Source organism: Oncorhynchus keta, unplaced genomic scaffold, assembly GCF_023373465.1.
Source record: "Oncorhynchus keta strain PuntledgeMale-10-30-2019 unplaced genomic scaffold, Oket_V2 Un_contig_15185_pilon_pilon, whole genome shotgun sequence".
In the NCBI taxonomy this organism is placed as follows: Eukaryota; Metazoa; Chordata; class Actinopteri; order Salmoniformes; family Salmonidae; genus Oncorhynchus; species Oncorhynchus keta.
In genome coordinates, this window is record NW_026279177.1 from 1 (window position 1) to 22,173 (window position 22,173).

Sequence of the window (22,173 nt, forward strand, 5' to 3'; positions counted from 1 at the left end):
GAGTCATACCTTCACGAACAAAGGAGATTATGAATGTCTATCTGTCAACAACAAAATGCTGATGTTGTCCATCTTGTTAAGTACGAACTTCGTATGCAAAATGTGGAAATTATTTGACTTTTTTGATGGAAAAACCGGGACCAATGCTTTTGTGTTTTTATACTCTTTCATCTATCTCTGTGTGGCCACAGCCTTAATCACTTAATCAGTGTCTGCAATCAGCTGACATAGGTCAATGTTACTCACGGTCAAAGTTACAGGAAACTGTGGGTGTGTTGGCACCAAACAGTCTGGCAGCGTCCTTCTTACTGGCCTTCTCATCAACATCTACCCCCTGTAGACAAAACACAGAGGCTGAGTTTACGAAGACACCCCCAGTCTGATCTCTTCCCACTACTTGGTCTTTGGACCAATCAGATCAGCTCTTTTGCCAATAAGTGGGAAAAGATCAGAATTGGGCTGCCTGTGTAAATACAGCCAGAGAGACAGAGACCAAGAACAGGACTAGCAATGCCTTCATTAGAGAGATGGGTAATTCTAGAGTGGTGAAAGTTTAATACATTTGTCTTTATTTTATAGTTATTACTTTATCATGATCATCCATTAGGAAAATATGTGCATTGAGCTCAAGCTCATCATGACATGACATCAAGACATAATAACACAACCATGGCCCAGTCCAAAAATGAACCCTAGACACATAGAAGATTTTAAATGATTGGACCCTGCTGGAGCTATAATGATATTGCTTAAATCTATCCAATCCTCTTGAATCTCCATACGTGTCCAGGGACTAGGGGTTTGGGTTTGTTTCGGGATAGGGCCCATGATGGTACAGCAGCACAAATAGCACACCCTCGTGAATAAATAAATAGGGCATGAGTCAACTCTTGGTCTAATCTCGGCCTTTTGAGTGCGTTGCCAACCAGGATCACTGGGCAGGAAGGAGCAGATGGAGGAGAATAATGAGAGGATATTATAATCAAGATAACACACTAAAAGGCACTTGGCCAAATTCCATTTTATTATCATGGACTGGGTTTCCCAAAGCCTTTTGATGGGTTCTGACTTTTAGATATGAAATACACGTATTCATGTCACTGAGGGAGAGAGGGGAATGTATAATGTTTACATTCTGTCAGGATATGTTGTTGTTAGCCATCAGGGATCCTATGGTAGGAGAAGAGACACAGTCTGGTACAAGTCATCATGACAGCCGTGAGTTGGGGAGGTGTGAGCAATTTGGGCAGAGGTCAGGTTAGATGAAGTGAGGAAGAACATAAATGACTTGGTGGATTGGCTGTTCCGATGTATAACGAGGTCTCAGCATAGTAGAAATGGTTAAATACCAGTGCTTGTGTGAATATGTCTTACGCAGCTGTATGACCCAGTGGTTTAATAAAGAGCTTTAATAAGCGTCTGAGTTTTTACTCTAGAATCTAACACTTTGTAACTAAAGTAGTACTTTATTTGTCTCCACAACCCAGTCACACAGCTGAGAGAGCAACAATTATAAAATTGATGATTGATAGTCAATCTTCTGCCCGTGAAAAACAACATTTGTAAAATGAAGCACTTTGATGTGTGGCTTGAGAGTCTACTTTAAGTCTAGCCTTCCTGTGTAGTCAATTGTTTTTGAACTCAGAAGAAGATTACTAACCAGCGCCCCCTCCAGTCTGAAGATGGCTGATGCTCCTATCCCGTCTGACGGAGCCATCTTGCGTCTCCAGCGGCGACGGCGGAATGTGTCAGACGAGCGCTCCTTCCTGTGGAACTTCCAGCCAATCAAGGACGAGTATTCCCAGCCTTCGCCGGGATCCCGCCTCTGTAGAGTCAACAGAGAGGCAGTGGCCAGTGTGTAAGAACTAGAACTTTAGCACTTGAAATTGACATACAGATACATTTACATTTACATTACATTTAAGTCATTTAGCAGACGCTCTTATCCAGAGCGACTTACAAATTGGTGCATTCACCTTATGACATCCAGTGGAACAGCCACTTTACAATAGTGCATCTAAATCTTTTAAGGGGGGTGAGAAGGATTACTTTATCCTATCCTAGGTATTCCTTAAAGAGGTGGGGTTTCAGGTGTCTCCGGAAGGTGGTGATTGACTCCGCTGTCCTGGCGTCGTGAGGGAGTGTGTTCCACCATTGGGGAGCCAGAGCAGCGAACAGTTTTGACTGGGCTGAGCGGGAACTGTACTTCCTCAGTGGTAGGGAGGCGAGCAGGCCAGAGGTGGATGAACGCAGTGCCATTGTTTGGGTGTAGGGCCTGATCAGAGCCTGGAGGTACTGAGGTGCCGTTCCCCTCACAGCTCCGTAGGCAAGCACCATGGTCTTGTAGCGGATGCGAGCTTCAACTGGAAGCCAGTGGAGAGAGCGGAGGAGCGGGGTGACGTGAGAGAACTTGGGAAGGTTGAACACCAGACGGGCTGCGGCGTTCTGGATGAGTTGTAGGGGTTTAATGGCACAGGCAGGGAGCCCAGCCAACAGCGAGTTGCAGTAATCCAGACGGGAGATGACAAGTGCCTGGATTAGGACCTGCGCCGCTTCCTGTGTGAGGCAGGGTCGTACTCTGCGGATGTTGTAGAGCATGAACCTACAGGAACGGGCCACCGCCTTGATGTTAGTTGAGAACGACAGGGTGTTGTCCAGGATCACGCCAAGGTTCTTAGCGCTCTGGGAGGAGGACACAATGGAGTTGTCAACCGTGATGGCGAGATCATGGAACGGGCAGTCCTTCCCCGGGAGGAAGAGCAGCTCCGTCTTGCCGAGGTTCAGCTTGAGGTGGTGATCCGTCATCCACACTGATATGTCTGCCAGACATGCAGAGATGCGATTCGCCACCTGGTCATCAGAAGGGGGAAAGGAGAAGATTAATTGTGTGTCGTCTGCATAGCAATGATAGGAGAGACCATGTGAGGTTATGACAGAGCCAAGTGACTTGGTGTATAGCGAGAATAGGAGAGGGCCTAGAACAGAGCCCTGGGGGACACCAGTGGTGAGAGCGCGTGGTGAGGAGACAGATTCTCGCCACGCCACCTGGTAGGAGCGACCTGTCAGATAGGACGCAATCCAAGCGTGGGCCGCGCCGGAGATGCCCAACTCGGAGAGGGTGGAGAGGAGGATCTGATGGTTCACAGTATCGAAGGCAGCCGATAGGTCTAGAAGGATGAGAGCAGAGGAGAGAGAGTTAGCTTTAGCAGTGCGGAGCGCCTCCGTGATACAGAGAAGAGCAGTCTCAGTTGAATGACTAGTCTTGAAACCTGACTGATTTGGATCAAGAAGGTCATTCTGAGAGAGATAGCGGGAGAGCTGGCCAAGGACGGCACGTTCAAGAGTTTTGGAGAGAAAAGAAAGAAGGGATACTGGTCTGTAGTTGTTGACATCGGAGGGATCGAGTGTAGGTTTTTTCAGAAGGGGTGCAACTCTCGCTCTCTTGAAGACGGAAGGGACGTAGCCAGCGGTCAGGGATGAGTTGATGAGCGAGGTGAGGTAAGGGAGAAGGTCTCCGGAAATGGTCTGGAGAAGAGAGGAGGGGATAGGGTCGAGCGGGCAGGTTGTTGGGCGGCCGGCCGTCACAAGACGCGAGATTTCATCTGGAGAGAGAGGAGAAAGAGGTCAGAGCACAGGTGGGGCAGTGTGAGCAGAACCGCGGTGTCGTTTGGCTGCCAAACGAGGGGATCGGATACCGTCGACCTTCTTTGCAAAATGGTTGGCCGAAGTCATCTGCAGAGAGGAGGAGGAGGGGGAGGATTCAGGAGAGGGAGGAGAAGGTGGCAAAAGAGCTTCTAGGGTTAAGAGGCAGATGCTTGGAATTTAGAGTGGTAGAAAGTGGCTTTGCTTGTAGAGACAGAGGAGGAAAATGTAGAGAGGAGGGAGCGAAGGATGCCAGGTCCGCAGGAGGCGGATTTCCTCCGCTCTGCGCCTCACGACTGCCCGGAGCCACAATTTCTGTGAGCTCGCAATGAGTCGTCGAGCCACGGGCGGGAGGGGGACCACGAGCCGGCCTGGAAGATAGGGGACATAGAGAGTCAAAGGATGCAGAAAGGGAAGAGAGGAGGGTTGAGGAGGCAGAATCAGGAGATAGGTTGGAGAAGGTTTGAGCAGAGGGAAGAGATGATAGGATGGAAGAGGAGAGAGTAGCGGGGGAGAGAGAGCGAAGGTTGGGACGGCGCGATACCATCCAGTAGGGGCAGTGTGGGAAGTGTTGGATGAGAGCGAGAGGGAAAAGGATACAAGGTAGTGGTCGGAGACTTGGAGGAGTTGCAATGAGGTTAGTGGAAGAACAGCATCTAGTAAAGATGAGGTCGAGCGTATTGCCTGCCTTGTGAGTAGGGGGAAGGTGAGGGTGAGGTCAAAAGAGGAAAGGAGTGGAAAGAAGGAGGCAGAGAGGAATGAGTCAAAGGTAGACGTGGGGAGGTTAAGTCGCCCAGAACTGTGACAGGTGAGCCGTCCTCAGGAAAGAGCTATCAAGACATCAAGCTCATTGATGAACTCTCCGAGGGGACCTGGAGCGATAAATGATAAGGATGTTAAGCTTGAAAGGGCTGGTAACTGTGACAGCATGAAATTCAAAGGAGGCGATAGACAGATGGGTAAGGGAGAAAGAGAGAATGACCACTTGGGAGAGATGAGGATCCCGGTGCCACCACCCCGCTGACCAGAAGCTCTCGGATACACACAGATACACACATGCTTCCACTTTACCCTGCACACTAAACATTTCCTCCTCTCTTTTTCCATAACCTCTTCCTTCTCCTCCATCCTCCTTTCCCTTCTCCTCCTCCTCCTCCTTCTCCTTACTCTTCCTCCTTTTCCTCTTCCTGCTCTTCCTCCTTCCCCTTCTCTTCCCCTTTATAACCTCTTCCTTCTCCTCCATCCTCCTTTCCCTTCTCCTCCTCCTCCTCATTCTCCTTACTCTTCCTCCTTTCCTCCTCTTCCTCCTTCCCCTTCTATAACCTCTTCCTTCTCCTCCATCCTCCTTTCCCTTCTCCTCCTCCTTCTCCTTACTCTTCCTCTTTTCCTCCTCTTCCTCCTTCCCCCTTCTCTTCCCCTTCTATAACCTCTTCCTTCTCCTCATCCTCCCTTTCCCTTCTTCTCCTCCTTCTTCCCCTTCTCCCTCCTTCTTCCCCTTCCTCTTCCTTCTCCTCTTCCTCCCTTTCCTCTTCCTTCTCCTACCCTCCTCTTCCTGCTCTTCCTCCCTTACCTCCTCATCTTCCTTCTCCTCCTTCCCTCCTCCTCCTCCTCCTCTTCCTTCAACTCCTCCTCTTCCTTCTCCCTCCCCTTCCTCCTTCTCCTCCTCCCTCCGCTTCTCTTCTTCCTCCTCCGCTCACCTCAGGTGCTGCTTTAGTGTCTGCTATTTTCCTGCGTGGCCGTAAGAGTCTCTTCCTGCGGTGTATGTTTACATCTTCTCTGCTGCTCCCCAGGACTTGGGCTTGTCATCGGGGAATGGTGACGCCATACTCCCAACCTGGTACGCAACACACACAGTGACAAACGGTATACAGAGTCAGAGGACATTCAGCTTTATACTGTAGTATCATATTGGTTATAATAGGTCAAGTCAAAATACAGTACAGAAGAGGTGTATCAATTAAATTGTATACAATACAGTGCCATATTGTTCTACATATGATAATGCAATCCTTAAACAATATTGATTGTTTGATTGAAACAAGTATACACCAGTACATTATAAAATCAATTCCAGTGTTATCTTCTGGGTTATGAAGGAGGATAATTCCACTGCTTCTTTACCTTTCTCATCCACAGCCCTGTTGCTGTCGAAGCTCCAGTCATCCTCCCACTTCCAGCCAGCAGGACACTCTATCTCCCCTGGACTCTGGCTCTTCTGCCCATTCTACACAGAACAGTCACTTCAACATTACACAGTGGCTGTATATCAACATGTGACAATGACACCACATTACAACATCAAAACAATACAGAGACACACTGTTTATAAAAGTAGGGAAGTAGCACTCTATTTTCCCCTCTGGGTATTCTGTGTGGGAGGGATTGATTCACATTGGTTTCTAGTCTCCTATCAAGTATTTAACTAAGCCTCTCTATATATGGGATTCATTGAAACAAGCACGATTGTGGTAAAAGGTAGCTGTCTGTGTAAACTCCCGACATCAAAACAATAGGCATCACAGTTTGAAAACATCAAGGCTACGCAGCTTAGCCTAAAATCCAGACCTGTTTTCATTCCTAGTACTCGGTGTCATACGCCAAACAGTCGGGACATTTGGCAATTTCAACGTTCAATATCCAGAATTTTAAGAACAACTATAAATACTGTTATTAAGAAACAACTTTTATTTTATTTTTCGCTACAATTCTTGGCATGACAAGGAGAGACAAAAAGTGGAATGGTACCCAGGCTATATGCAGCTCTCTTGACAAGGGAAACATGACTTAAAAACAAGACAGTGAGTGATATGTGCATAAATGAATCCATGGAAGAGCACCTGTCGCTACTTAGTCTAGTAGATCAAATTGCATAGGAAACAGACTAAATGGCTTCAGTTCCGTTGACCTCTTTTCGTATAAGAAAATTCATTAATTCTCCTAAAGGGAGAATTAATGTGACACTGAGGGGTCAGCTTAACTTCTCAGTGTTACATATTTCTTCCTCTTCCCTCTTGTAGATAGAGGGGTCTGAGTACAGGCGACAGGGTTGTCTCTAGCAATAGTGTGTGTATCTGTGTGTGTGTTGCTCTGTCTCACCACATCTGTGAAGGGTCGGCAGCAGCCTTCCACTCCCCGCCAATGAAACGTGTCTCGTTCTGGTAGACTTCGTCTGTGAACTCTGTGTGCCCCGCCGTCTGCTTCTGTTAGCAGGCTGAATAACACAGACACACGTTTGTTTGACTATCCATGTGTGGACCAAACAATTGATTCCATTCAAAATCCTATTTTTCCTTAACCCCCTAACCCTAAACCTAACCTTAATCCAAACCCTAACCCTAACTCCTAAACCTAACCTAATTGTAACCCTAACCTAAACCTAACCCATAAGCCTAAAATAGCCTTTTTCCTCGTGGGGACCGTGAAATGTCCCCACTTGTCAAAATGTTCCTGGTTTTAACTATCCCTGTGAGGACTTCTGGTCCCCACATGGTTGTTAAAAACCAAACACAGACATACACATCACAAATAGCGGGCTTGATCACTAACCTATCGAGTACTGGCAGCTGGAGCTTAGACAAGGAATGCTCACCTCTAGTGGAAAGAAGGTAGGATTGAACCACTGAAGAAATGTCTTGAAAAAGGTCAAATCAACCAAATCAATGAGGTAACTGTGTCTGGGGAAAGGTCAAATCAACAGGGGTAACCGTATCTGGGGGAAAGGTCAAATCAACCAAATCAATGAGGTAACTGTGTCTGGGGAAAGGTCAAATCAACGGGGTAACCGTATCTGGGGAAAAGTCAAATCAATCCAAATCATTGAGGTAACTGTCTGGGGAAAGGTCAAATCAACCAAATCATTGAGGTAAGAAAGGTAACTGTATCTGAAGAAATGTCTGAGGAAAAGGTCAAATCAAATCAATAGGGGGTAACCGTATCTGGGGTAAAAGGTCAAATCGGGGTAACCGTATCTGGGGAAAAGTCAAATCAACCAAATCATTGAGGTAACTGTCTGGGAAATCTGGGGAAAGTCAAATCAACCAAATCAATGAGGTAACTGTGTAACTGTGTCTGGGAAAGGTCAAATCAGGGTAACCCGTATCTGGGGAAAAGTCAAATCAACCAAATCATTGAGGTAACTGTCTGGGGAAGGTCAAAAAAGTATCTGGGAAAAGTCAAATCAACCAAATCTGAGGAAAAGGTAAAATCAACGGGGTAACCGTATCTGGGGAAAAGTCAAAGCAACCAAATCTGAGGTAACTGTCTGGGAAAGGTCAAATCAACCAAATCATTGAGGTAACTGTGTCTGGGAAAGGTCAAATCAACGGGGGTAACCGTATCTAAGGGAAAAGGTCAAATCAACCAAATCAATGAGGTAACTGTTTGGGGAAGTGTTTCTATGTACTATGAGGGGGCTGGTGTTGTGCACTCCTGACTCAGAGGCAAACAATGAGGACTTAGGTGGAGTGGATGAGGTGGAAATGGGACTATTGTGTACTGAGTACTATGCTCAGTACTATGACTCTCTGCACATCAACAGAGACGGAAAGAGGATGATTCCCTAACCACAACACAGACAATGCCAGACCAAGCTAGATTCGTGTGGGTGGGCTAGTCCAACTGAAATGTAAACTACTGAAAACAAACAATGAAAACAGGAAGTTTCTACTTAAATTCAATTATTTATAGCGCTAGAGATCTCCTGCTCACCATCTATCAGGGTCCACAAACGTCTGTGTGTCTGTGTGCCTGAGTGAGTTTGTGTGAGTGTGTGTGGATATGAGTATAAGTATGCGTGTATGAGTGAGTATGAGTGTGTGTGTGTGTGTGTCTGCGCGCACATCGTACATGTGTTGTGTGTGTGTTTAAGCATGCCAACAGGTCACTCTCACCCTCTCTCGGGGTCGACGAACCACTCGCCTTCCCCTCCCACGCCCTGGGGGTCATGAAGCGCTCCTGTTTCAGCTTCACCTTCCCAGTCACGTCAGAGAACTTCTGCCGGCACACCAACCCTGTGGTGCCCCACTTCCCAAACACCTGGGCCTGGTTCTCATACTGAGGTGAAGAGGGAGAGCGAGAACGAGGGGGTAAAGGAAAAGAGATTCATCTACATAGTAAAGACCAGCCAAAAATACCAACTTTAGTACTGTAAAACAAAGCATTGCCACAAAACCCATGTGAATAACAATAATAATACCATTTCTTTGAACACACTGAAGGTTCCCTCTGAGAAGCTGTTGAACTTCTTCTCGTGGGCAGAGGGGTCCCAGCCACATGTTGACACGGGCTGGACAGGGATCTTCACGCCTTTGTTCTTGTCCATGGGGTACTGTCCAGAAACAAACAAACAACAAAACTAAATACTATACATCGGGGTTGAAGCGGTATACAGATTTTAATATCTAGCACTAATCGGTGCTAGCTACCTTCAGTTAACCAGCTAATGTTTAGATTATATATTGAAATTATATATTGAAAATCAACCTGGGTTATTTTGAAATACACTGGTATTTGGTATATACGGTGTATCGTCCAACCCTACTGTACATCACCTATGAAAACGGCAAGTAGCTAACTGCATGTTATCTCCGAATGTTTATGCCATATCTGAGGGTTTAAACCAATGCGTTTTAAACAGATCCGCCCCTGGACTCTTTCTCTCTTAGCACTCCAGACAGACATTGTCATTGGACATTGACACAAAACTGATTGATTATGAGCCTCTTTCCTGCAGCCAAGACTGAAAAACTAGTTGAAAGGACATCAGTTTCTGATTATAATGACGTCTTTTCAACCACTTTGCCTTCAATATCCACTAACAATGTCTGGCATCAGTTTTACGTCTCTGTACACCTTAGTAATAACTGCATGAAGACTGTCTTAGTCCTGCTGTAGTATTCCTGTACTATTATCATACCACTATACAGAGGTAGGCAAATAGATTCAGCAGCGGGCTGATTGTTGTCGGATCGGATGGTGGAGCTGGAACCTAATTAGAATCATTTGTACACTGCAAATTAACCACAACTAATTCCAAAGAAATTGTATTTGAAAATAATAATTTCATACCTTGATTACATAGAGACATGATCTCGTCACTTTTTTATTTGTGTGAATACTTGGGTACAGAATACCTAAATTAATGATTTTTTTAATTAATTCTTTATATTTTAAATAAAAAAATAATTGTTTCCATAAAAACCTGCGTTGAGTAGGGGAGTGGGGGTAAAAAATAACTTCAGGCTGGTTTTAGCTCGCGTGACACCTGCTCTTGCTGACCCTGTACTATATTTAACCAGATGTGAAATGGATAGCTAGTTAGCGGTGAGTGCGCGCTAATATAGCGTTTCAATTGGTGACGTCATCGCTCTGAGACCTGAAGTAGTTGTTCCCCTTGCTCTGCAAAGAGGCCGCGGCTTTATTGGGCGATGAGTAACGATGCTTACGTGGGTGTCAGTTGTCTATGCATGCAGAGGGTCCCTGGTTCGACCCGGGTATGGGCGAGGAAGGAAGTTAAACTGTTACAAATACTTAAGCAATAAGACCTGAGAGGGTGTGGTATATGGCCAATATACAACAGCTAAGGGCTGTTCTTACGCATGACGCAACACGGAGTGCCTGGATGCAACCCTTAGCCATGGTATATTATTTATATCTCCACCCCTCAGGCCTTATTGTTTAATTATACCACTACTACTACTTAAACAAGTACTACTACTATTAGCACTAATATTACTAATACTAGTGATAATGGTAGTAGCGTGATCAGTAGTCTCTGTTCTCCATCATATTAACTGCATTAAGATGGTAAAGGTCCTGCCATAGAATTTGCCTACCATTATCATGCTGCTACACTTACTACTACTACTACTACTAGTACTACTACTACTACTACCTTATCACTAGTATCAGTCTCTTCTCCATCCTAGTACCTGCATGAAGATGGTCTGTGTCCTGCAGTATTTCCCACAGGCCTGCTCACTGTAGAGTGGAGTAGAGAGATCTGATTAGCTGGGAAGGCAAGGTGCTCATGCCCTCTCTCTCTCCACGCAGCATCCAGATCACCACATCAGGCATACTGTTCTGGGGCTGAGGGAAGAGCGAAACACAGGTATGAAAGAGAGATTATTAAGAGATGGGCAGAGAGTGAGTTTTCCGTTTATAGTAGTAGAGAGAGAGAGAGAGAGAGAGAGAGAGAGAGAGAGAATTCAATTTACAGGCTGGTACGTGTGCTCAGGGTACAAATTGAGTGGGCTTGAGTGAACCCTGAATGTTGTGAGAATGTCAATGTCTTGTTGCTCCTGACCTCCTCTGCAAGCTGTTTCAGTCTCTCCAGCCAGTCCTCGATGTCTGTCAGAGTGGCTATAACGTCGGTGGCCTCCTCCTTCAAGCGTTTGGCCATCTCCCTGATGCTGGCCACCGCCGAATCACGCAGCTTCTTAATCTGGACGTCCAGAGCCGTCAGGTTGGGCCTGCCCTCAAGCTCTGGTACCTTAAAGCTATCAGAAGCTAGCATGAGGCTACAGAAACTATACTGAAGCTATCAGAAGCTTTAAAGCTAGAAGAACCTATATGACGCTATAAGAACCTAGCATTAAGCAATCAAAACCTAGCATAAAGCTATCAGAAGCTAGTGTTCAACTATCAAAAGCGTATCACGAAGCTATCAGAACCTAGCATGAAACTATTACAACCTCACATTAACTAAAGAATGTGAAGCTAGGGTGAAGCTATCACAAAGCACAAAGCTACCAGAACCTAGCATGAAATTATCACAACCAAGCATTAAGTTATCAGAACATATCATGAAGCGATCTGAATCTAGCATGAAGTTAGGATAAGTTAGAAGGAAGCTAACAGAACCTAGCAAGAAACTATCATAAGCTGAGATATGATCGATGAATGTCTTACTTGTTCAGATCCTCAATCACGTGGTTGATGAGTTTGAGCCAGATCTCAGCCAAGCGCGCCTCTGAGGCTTTGGCAAGGATGGCTGTTCTCAAAGAAGTGAGGTTGGATTCCTGGAAGAAATGACAACAAAATAATAAAGTTGCAACAACTGAGAATTATCCCATGATTGGTTGATTGCGATGTAGAGGATGATGTTGACTGAATCCAATCGGTGGCTAATGTCTTCCCAGAAGGATGTGAGGATGACAACAGGTTTGGTGTCAGCCCAGGGCAGGTAATAGTAGTGGTTACCTACAGGAGAAACAGAACTAAGTCATATCCAGGTCAAGCTGCAGAGTGGTATATACCTGTACTACTTGACAATTTAGTCCTGCTGTATGGGGATGTCTCTACTGCACTGGGAACAGCAATGCACTTTTGATAGGAATGAGAAGTATTCAGAAAGTATTCAGACCCCCTTTATACATTCCCCACATTTTGTTAGGTTAACAGCCTTATTCTAACATTGATTTAAAAAAAAAATCCCCCTCATCAATCTACACACAAGACCCCATAATGACAAAGCAAAAACAGGTTTCTGAATGTCCTTGAGTGCCCCAGCCAGAGCATGACTTGAACCCGATTGAACATCTCTGGAGAGCCCTGTAAATAGCTGTGCAGCAACACTCCCCATCCAACCTGACAGAGTTTGAGAGAATTGGGAGAAACTCCCCAAATACAGCTAAGCCAACCTTGTAGCGTCCTACCCAAGAAGACACACGGCTGTAGTCGCTGACAAAGGTGCTCCAACAAAGTACTGAGTAAAGGGTCTGAATACTTATGTAAATGTGATATTTCCATTTTTTCTTTTTAATAAATTAGCAAACATTTTCTAAAAACCTGTTTTCGCATTGTCATTATGGGGTACTGTTTCTAGATTTCTGAGGAATTTGCTTTATTTATTCCATTTTAGAATAAGGCTGTAACGTAACAAAATGTGGAAAAAGTCTAAGGGTTTCAATACCTTCCGAAGGCACTGTATGTTTTCCTCTTTTCGTATGCATGACTGTGTATAGTTTGTCTGCCTTGTGCCTTTAGAATTGATAGATAAACAAACACATGCTCTCGAAGCATGGGTGCTAAAAAAAGCTTTATTTTGTAAACATTCAGATATCAGGTCAAAATCAAATCAAATCAAATCCAATTTTATTTGTCACATACACATGGTTAGCAGATGTTAATGCGAGTGTAGCGAAATGCTTGTGCTTCTAGTTCAGACAATGCAGTAATAACCAACAAGTAATCTAGCTAACAATTCCAAAACTACTACCTTATTTATAGACACAAGTGTAAGGGGAAGGTCTAATCAAGGTCTAATGTGTTGGCACTGGGCTGGAACAATAGCTAGCACACCAGGAGGGTACCCATCAGGACTGAAGAACACTGGTGTGTAGTCTAGGTTTTCTCACCGTCAAACACAGCACAGCTGTATTGGGTTGTGGATGCCAGTGGCATGCAGGTGGAGTCCAGCTTATTGCCGTAGTTGCCAATGCTGACCTCGAACTGGATTGGCTCACCGGGCTCCTGGAGCATGCAGGAGCTGTGGAACACAGCACATAGCGAGAACTTCCTTCTCCGCTGGTACTTCTGAAAGCACAAACAAGAGGTCAGGGTGCTTTATTCCATTGTACATTCATTAAAGGTGTGTTATTGTCGGACTAAAACAAAATTGGATTTGGAAACACTGGTCTACACACAAGAAATCTGGATGGAGGTGTAAACTTTTCCCTTCTAGCTTTCTCTGTATCCATTTCTCATCAGTTCTTCTCTACGTTTTGCAAGTTTCAGTACCAGGGTTGGGGTCAATTCGAATTGAAGGAAGTCAATTCCGAAGTAATTTGAATTACTTTTGAAGTAAATAGCTTCTACCTTACAGTTTATTGAGAAGTCATGGAAAATATATGCCCTTTTGAAATGATTGAACTGGAATTTCAAATTACTTCTTGATTTGACTGCCTTCAATTGGAATTGACACCATCCCTGTTTCAGACCTTTATTAATACATGAAGCAACAATATCCCAGCTATGACAGGTCCCACCCTCTCTGTGTACCTGGGCCATCAGGATGTCATCACTGGAGATGTTGTCCAGCTTCCTGTCAGCTTTGCCATCCAGTTGAGTGGAGAGCTCGATGAGGACTCTGCCCCGTAGGCCACCCCTTCACCCTGGTTGGTTGACAGACAGACAGACAGACAGACAGACAGACAGACAGACAGACAGACGACAGACAGACAGTGATACTGTAATTGCGTTGCTACACAATATGTTCTTATCAACACAGGAAATGACTTGAGAAAAAATAATTGTGAAGGAAAATTCAGCTTAATGACAATTGTGTTAGACAACTGTACTGTGTGCTTTAAAGCTATTATCCAAGTTGAACTAGAACCGGACAGTCTGGATTTGAGGAAGGGGAGTATGAAACGTGTTATACATTGAAGAGGGGATACCTGTATGTTTTTATGTTTTATAGAATAGATAAGTTTGCCAAGAAACTCAGCAGAAAAGAGAATACTGATCTAAACCAGATGTTCCTTGCCTATATAAGCTAAAATGTATTTTTGTCTAAGAGAGAGCAATGCTGGCTACGTCCAAAAAATGTCTCCCCTGCACAGGTCACTATTGAATAAACCCTGGGTGAATGCTTAAAAATGTTCTTGACTACAAGAGCTAATTTTCTACAACAATTTCAATTCTGAATCTTAATAATTACATGTTCCTGTGAGAGAGATGTGCATGTTAGATATGCAAATATTTACAATAAGAAATAACAAAACATCCTGCCAGAGCTGGGATGGTCTTACCTTGCCAAAGTTGAGTTCCTCGTACGGGTCTGGGAGGCCAGTGAACTCCCTGAGACTGCCGTACAGGTTTAGGTAGCAAGGCCCAAACGCTGGGAGGAAACCCACCTCTGCCTCCCCACTGCTCACTGAAATAAAAAGGCAGGTTCTCTTTGTGAAATGGTTTGAATTCATGTAATATTTACTCCAGTCCATTGCCAAGTACAGTGTAATTGGCCTGGCGGCGAGACTCAAACGGCGAGACTCAACAAAACAAATCAAATGTTATTGGTCGTGTGTACATATTTTGCAGAGGTTATCGAAGAAGTAGTGAAATGCTTATGTTTCAAGCTCCAACAGTGAAGTAATATCTAACAATACAAAACAATTTAAAGAAAGAAATGTAGAAATATCAGAATGAGTCTGGAATAGAAATATACTGTATATACTGTATGTGTGTATATAATGGTGTGTATAGACCAGGGGTGTCAAACTCATTTCGCATCGTGGGCCACATACGGCCTAGGGAGATGTCAAGTGGGCCGGACCATTAAAATTATACCATACTCTGCTATAAATAACCAAAATATCATGTCTTTCCTTTGTTTTGGTGTAAAGAAGCACAAGAACATTAGGAAAATATTGAAATTTAATGAACTATCCTTTTACAAAACATTTCATGAAACACCTCATATTTCCTTAGACAAATGTGCAATTTACTTTTATCATTCACAAATATGCATTGCAACTGATCCCACTGATTGTACAAAGGCACAAAACTTTAATTGGTACTGAAAAATATAGTAATGCACTTTAAGATTAAATGAGACTTTTAAAGAAAGGAATTTTTAAACCACTTACACATACGCATATAAAATCTAAATGTAATCCCTGCGTACACCTTACAAACTAAGGAGAGTGATTTTAAATGTGTAATGAAGAAAGTGTTCGCCTGTCCTGTAAATCTGTAAACTTCATACATGAAACATACATACACATACAATACATACTGAAAATGTATGGAGTTGTATGAACAGTAGAATTCCATCACACAACTTTTGTTTTGAAGCTGCTGACTAACATTAAAGTGCACATTTTTTAAATCACCACAGTAAGGATTCATCTTCACAGAGCTGTATTCTTTCAATGCAAACAGTATCTAAGGCAGCATTTTAAAGGTGTTAGTCTAGTCTGGACTTGTATTTGTACCTGAAACTTGGCATCTTTTGGCCTGTACAAGTGCATCAACACCAGGTGTCATGTCCTGACTAGCTGTCACTTTCAGAATGTCATTTAAGTGCTTGTTTGTGAGCCTTGAACGCATTTTTGTTTTATTGATATTCATCACTGAGAAAATTTGTTCACAAAGGTAGGTTGTCCCAAACATGCACAAAATTTTAGCAGCCAGGGCTGTTAATTTGGGGTACCCTGGTAGTAGATACTGATAAAATCTGTCCAGACCTACAGAGGCAAATTTGCCCTTCAAATCTGCATCACACTGCAAATCAATTATCTCTAGCTGAATTTCGACCGGCAGATCAGAAGCTTTAACTGTGAAAGGTGAGCGAAAAACTGAAAATTCTGTCTCAAGTTCACCAAATACCTGAAAACGTTTCTCAAACTCCCGCAGTAGTCCTGAAATTTTGTCTTTGTACCGTTTCATGTCCGCATCAGGTCTGGTCACACACACATCTCTCAGACAGGGGAAATGAGCAGGGTTGCCATTTGCCAGTTGCATCTCCCACAAAGTCAGCTTCAACTTAAATGCATGTATGTTGTCAGAAAACTGTGTGACAACTTTTTTGCGGCCTTGCAACATTTTGTTCAGATTGTTCAAGTGTTCAGTAATATCAACCAAGAATGCAAGGTCCCGTAGCCATTCCTGAGATTGTAATTCCAACACCGGTTTTCCTTTTTTCTCCATGAACTGTCCGATTTCCTCTCGTAGATCAAAGAAATGCCTCAGCACAGCGCCTCGGCTTAACCATCTCACTTCAGTGTGGTATGGCAGGCTGTGGGTAATGTTGCTGTCGCTGAGAAGTTTGTCAAACTGACGATGGTTCAGACCTCTGGACCGGATGAAATTTACAGTGCGAACAACCACCTCCATGACGTGGTCCATTTTCAGCGACTTGCAACACAATGCCTCCTCGTGCAAAATACAGTGAAATGTCCAGAAACGATCTCCTCCATTAAGGGCTTGTACTTTGTCTTTGAACTTTGTCGCGACACCTGCTTTCTTTCCGACCATGGATGGCGCGCCGTCTGTAGCCAGGCTGACAGCGCGGGACCAGTCCACTCCAACTCTGTCCAATGCAGCAAGGACAGAGCCGAAAATGTCCTCGGCTGTTGTGGTGTCCATCATTGGCACCAACTCAAGAAACTCTTCAGTAACAGTCAATGTCTCATCAACTCCTCGAATAAATATGGCCAGTTGGGCCACGTCTGTGATGTCAGTGCTCTCGTCAATTGCCACGGAAAATGCAATAAATGACTTGACTCTCTGTTTCAATTGACTGTCTAAATCTGCCGATAGTTCCGAAATCCTCTCTGCTATAGTATTCCTCGTCATGCTAATATTGGCAAAAGCTTGTCGCTTCTCGGGACATACAAGTTCAGCCGCCTTCATCATGCATCGTTTAACAAAGTCACCGTCGGAATACGGCTTCGATGCTAATGCTATTTCGCTAGCAATTAGGTAGCTGGCTTTTACCGCTGCTTCACTGACTTCTCGGCTCTGGATGAAAGTTGACTGCTGTTTCCTCAGACCCGCCAGCAATTCGTTAATCTTATCTCTTCTCAGTTGTCCTTGCAAGCCGTCATATTTTTCGCTGTGATGAGTCTCGTAGTGGCGTCGAATATTATATTCCTTCAATACCGAAACTTGTTGCAAACACACCAAGCACAAAGGTTTTCCGTGCATCTCTGTAAATAAATAGGACGTGGTCCATTTTTCTTTGAAAATTCTACACTCCTTATCTACTTTTCTCCGTTTGGATAACGACATTTTGGCTAATGAGGGTGTAGTGGAGAGGTAGAGACATTAACAATCTTAACAACGTCGTAACAAGCAGCAGATGGCGCATTGATACCGTCTGCTGTTTTCAGTCTGTCTCAGTGATGCGGCTTGTCTTAAAAAAAAAATATTAATTCCATGTCTTTTATGCATTTTTTCCACTTTCAAATTATCCTGCGGGCCTGATCGAACCTCCTTGGGGGCCGGTTCCGGCCCGCGGGCCGTATGTTTGACACCCCTGGTATAGACGGTATGGACAGTATATGAATAGACAACGTGTGTACAGCAGTAGTTATACAGGATGAGCCTTGACTAGAATACAGTATATACATATGAAGTGGGTAAGACAGTGTTCAATGACTATGTACATACAGTACGCCAGCAGTCTCTAAGGTGCAGGCTAGAGTACAGGGTGGTAGCCGGGCTAGAAACAGTGACTATGTACATACAGTAGGCCAGCAGTCTCTAAGGTGCATGCTCGAGTACAGGGTGGTAGCCGGGCTAGAAACAGTGACTATGTACATACAGTAGGCCAGCAGTCTCTAAGGTGCAGGCTAGAGTACAGGGTGGTAGCCGGGCTAGAAACAGTGACTAAGTACATACAGTAGGCCAGCAGTCTCTAAGGTGCAGGCTAGAGTACAGGGTGGTAGCCGGGCTAGAAACAGTGACTAAGTACATACAGTAGGCCAGCAGTCTCTAAGGTGCAGGCTAGAGTACAGGGTGGTAGCCGGGCTAGAAACAGTGACTAAGTACATACAGTAGGCCAGCAGTCTCTAAGGTGCAGGCTAGAGTACAGGGTGGTAGCCGGACTAGAAACAGTGACTATGTACATACAGTAGGCCAGCAGTCTCTAAGGTGCAGGCTAGAGTACAGGGTGGTAGCCGGGCTAGAAACAGTGACTAAGTACATACCAGCAGTCTCTAAGGTGCAGGCTAGAGTACAGGGTGGTAGCCGGACTAGAAACAGTGACTATGTACAGGGCAGGCTACTGGGCAGAGGCCGGCTAGGGGTGACTATTTAACAATCTGATGGTCTGGAGAGGGTAGCTGTTTTTCTATTATTTCCCCCCGTTTTTTGTGTGTTTTTTTAAACATGGTAATACAACGTGGTCTGGTGCCTACACTACATCTGTAGTCAAACTTTAGTATTTGCAAATGCTGCCCCTGTTTGACAAAAGCAATACAAATAAACATTTGATTGTCACACACCAGAGAGATGCAGTGAAATGTGTTGTTTTATAGGGTCAGCCATAGTAGTAAGGCACCCCTCGAGCAAATTAGGATTACGTGCCTTGCTCAATGGCACATGGTCGGCTCGGGTATTCAACAAGGGACCATTCGGTTTCCGGCCCAAGACTCTAACCGCTAGGCTACCTGCCACCCTATAGGGAGGCCTCATACAAAAAGATGATGGTTCTTTACCTTCAGATGACAGATTGGTGCAATTTTCTGCAGGTGTATCTGTTTGAAGGGACAGATGCAATGTGGATGAGACAGGGAACACACACTCACACACACACACACACACACACACACACACACACACACACACACACACACACACACACACACACACACACACACACACACACACACACACACACACACAAGAGTGTGAGAGTGAGAAAGAAGCGATACCATACCTTCAATCTCACCACCAGATGAGGCTATTTTGGTCAGATTTAGAAATGTGGTTCCTATCACATCATTCCTGGTCAGACGATCCCTCTGTGTGAAAGGTTCAATACATTGTTAATAAATGCTCCTACGATATCCATGTCTTTAAACTCAAAGTAGCAGCATTTAAAAGTGACGGTATACATGAATGTGGATAGTGTAATAAACAGTAAACCGTTATAACACTTGTTTGAAAAAGTCTTACCAGTCAAATACAGTCAACTTGATGCTTTCACACATGGATGGGAACTAAAGAGGAAATGAGTGTTGTGTTTGTCTGGCTTCCATTCATATCATCCATTTGTGTTGTGGTGTACTACATGTAATACGAGAGAGCTAGTTCACACCTTGACCTGAAGGTTGATCAGCTGGTTCCACTCAGGATTGGCATTTTTCTCTATGATTTTGGTGCACAGATGAAACCAAAACAATGTCATCAATAAGCAACATCAAACCAAAGATATGAAAATATTTACCTAATGACTTGCATTCTAGGAGTTCTGAGTGTTAGCTTTACTAGCGAAGCTGACCTCCAGAAATGGATCAACTAAGTTTTTCGTATCGCCTTCCACTCCAAATACTTGTTTCACAGTCTGTACAAATGCATCATCCACTGTGAGGTGGAATGAATGGATATTAACATACACCAACATGAAAAATAACAGACATTAAATCAACGTTTTGAAAGAATAGGCCCACTGATAACAATGTTGGATTACTTGAAATGAATTTCCAGGTTCAAAAATAACCCTTAATCACTTGGTGTTTGCAGATACGTTACAATCAATATGGTGTTGGCTGTTCATACTAACTTTTTCCATATTGCTTACACGTTTCCTTTACCTAGAAAAATGCATACCCAATGGGGTAGGGGTAAGGGGAAGTGGTAGGTGGAAGAAACAAGAGGCTTTGGGATAAGGAAAGGGGCAAGAGGTTGTTTTTGGACTGGACTAAATGATACTATGCTGCTGATGGAGAAAGAAGGAATATACACGTACTCTGAGGCATGTCCTCTGCACGGTACACCTTCAGGTTGAGAGTGACCAATCTGAGTGTTACCCCAGCAGGCACCAACAGATTACTCTCTATGTCATCTTGCTCCTCGTTCTGCTCTCTCTTCTCAGTCTGAACACCCAGGAGAGGAGAGGAGAGGAGAGGAGAGGGAGAGGAGAGGAGAGGAGAGGAGAGGAGAGGAGAGGAGAGCCTTTATGAAATATGGTGTGTTCTATGTAGTTGTATAACATATTGATATTGTATGCACATGCTACTAAACTCAACCCTTTTTCAGGACCCTGTCTTTCAAAGATAAAGATAAAAATCCAAATAACTTCACAGATATTCATTGTAAGGGGTTTAAACACTGTTCCCCATGATTGTTCAATGAACCATAAACAATTAACAACATGCACCTGTGGAACAGTCGTTAAGACACTAACAGTTTACAGACGGTAGGCAATTAAAATCACAGTTATGAAAACTTAGGACACTAAAGAGGCCTTTCTACTGACTCTAAAAAACACAAAAAGAAAGATGCCCAGGGTCTTTGGAATGGAGGGTGGTTTGGAATGGAGGGTGAGAGCTAGGGCCATTCCCCCCAGAAATGTCCGGGAACTTGCAGGTGTCTTAGTGGAAGAGTGGGGTAACATCTCACAGCAAGAACTGGCAAATCTGGTGCAGTCCATGAGGAGGAGATGCACTGCAGTACTTAATGCAGCTGGTGGCCACACCAGATGCTGACTGTTACTTTTGATTTTGACCCCCCCTTTGTTCAGAGACACATTATTCAATTTCTGTTAGTCACATATCTGTGGAACTTGTTCAGTTTATGTCTCAGTTGTTGAATCTTGTTATGTCCATACAAATATGTACACGTTAAGTTTGCTGAAAATAAACACAGTTGACAGTGAGAGGACATTTCTTTTTTTGCTGAGATTAAAAACGATATAATCAATATTACATTAAGTACAATGGTAGAGAATCAAATCAAATCAAATTTTATTTGTCACATACACATGGTTAGCAGATGTTAATGCGAGTGTAGCGAAATGCTCGAATGTAGAGAAAGACAGGTGAGGTGTGAGGTGACATAGCATAGTGACACAGCAGTCGTACCGGTGGCTCGTCTCCTGTCCCCACGATGACCAGGCTGACCTTCAGGTAACCTTTGGTCCCCGAGCTAGAGTCACCAGGGTCACTCAGAAGAAGCCACTTCCTCATTATGGCGTGGGCTGTTGACCATAAGAATATACACATTCCAGACACAGACACACACAAAGGATGTCTTTGAAGATAACTGAAGATCAATATAATACTTTGTTTCCTGTGTCACTCTTCTGTAAAGAGGAACTTACCAGGTTCGTCATATATGTACCCAACATCCAACTGTTAAAATGAAAGTAAAGTCTGGTTACAGATACACCACACAACTGATTTGAACCAGATTTCAACCATTTTACTTTTATTTAAATAAAAATGCATGTTTGTTGACAACTCAATTAAATATCAAACAAATATGGATATTGAGGTTACTGCCTGGAAGGATGATTACAGTAATATATTCAATACTGTATAAAAACATTGTGGTAGTGTGCATTGTAGTCATACCATATTTGAACAAAGGATTCCTGTGATTTATGTGTATATAATGGTTTCTGTCATTGTTATGAAAAGCAAACATAATAGATTGGATGTAATTGATATATTGCTCTGTAAATAACTAAATGAAATGCACTTTTTTTGTAAATTAGGATGTAAGGATATTTAAATGTCTGTGTCACCTTGAACTCCCCATTAGACTGTCTGCCCTGAGGAGTAGGAATCATAGACCTGCAGAGAGAGAGAGAGAGGGGGGGGATTAGTGATGTTGAAACAAATCCATCCCTTAGTCCTAAACTGCTTCATAGTTTACCACGATCAAAGAGTTATGAAATGATTGATTTTACAGTGAGTGTTCAAAACATTAAGAAAACCTGCTCTTTCCATGACATCAAAACTGTCCAACAATACCCCCAGACAGGGCCAACCAGGCAGGATATAACCCCCACAAAGCACAGCCCACACACCACTGGAGGGATATCAACACACCACCAACGTACTACCTTGAGACAAGGCT

The 22,173-nt window shown here is 43.8% G+C and overlaps 1 pseudogene; it reads right to left on the bottom strand.

Moving 5' to 3' along the window:
* Positions 1-222: 222 nt before the first annotated feature.
* Positions 223-21,883, bottom strand: LOC127918895 (myoferlin-like; annotated as a pseudogene).
* Between the last annotated feature and the right edge of the window lie 290 nt (positions 21,884-22,173).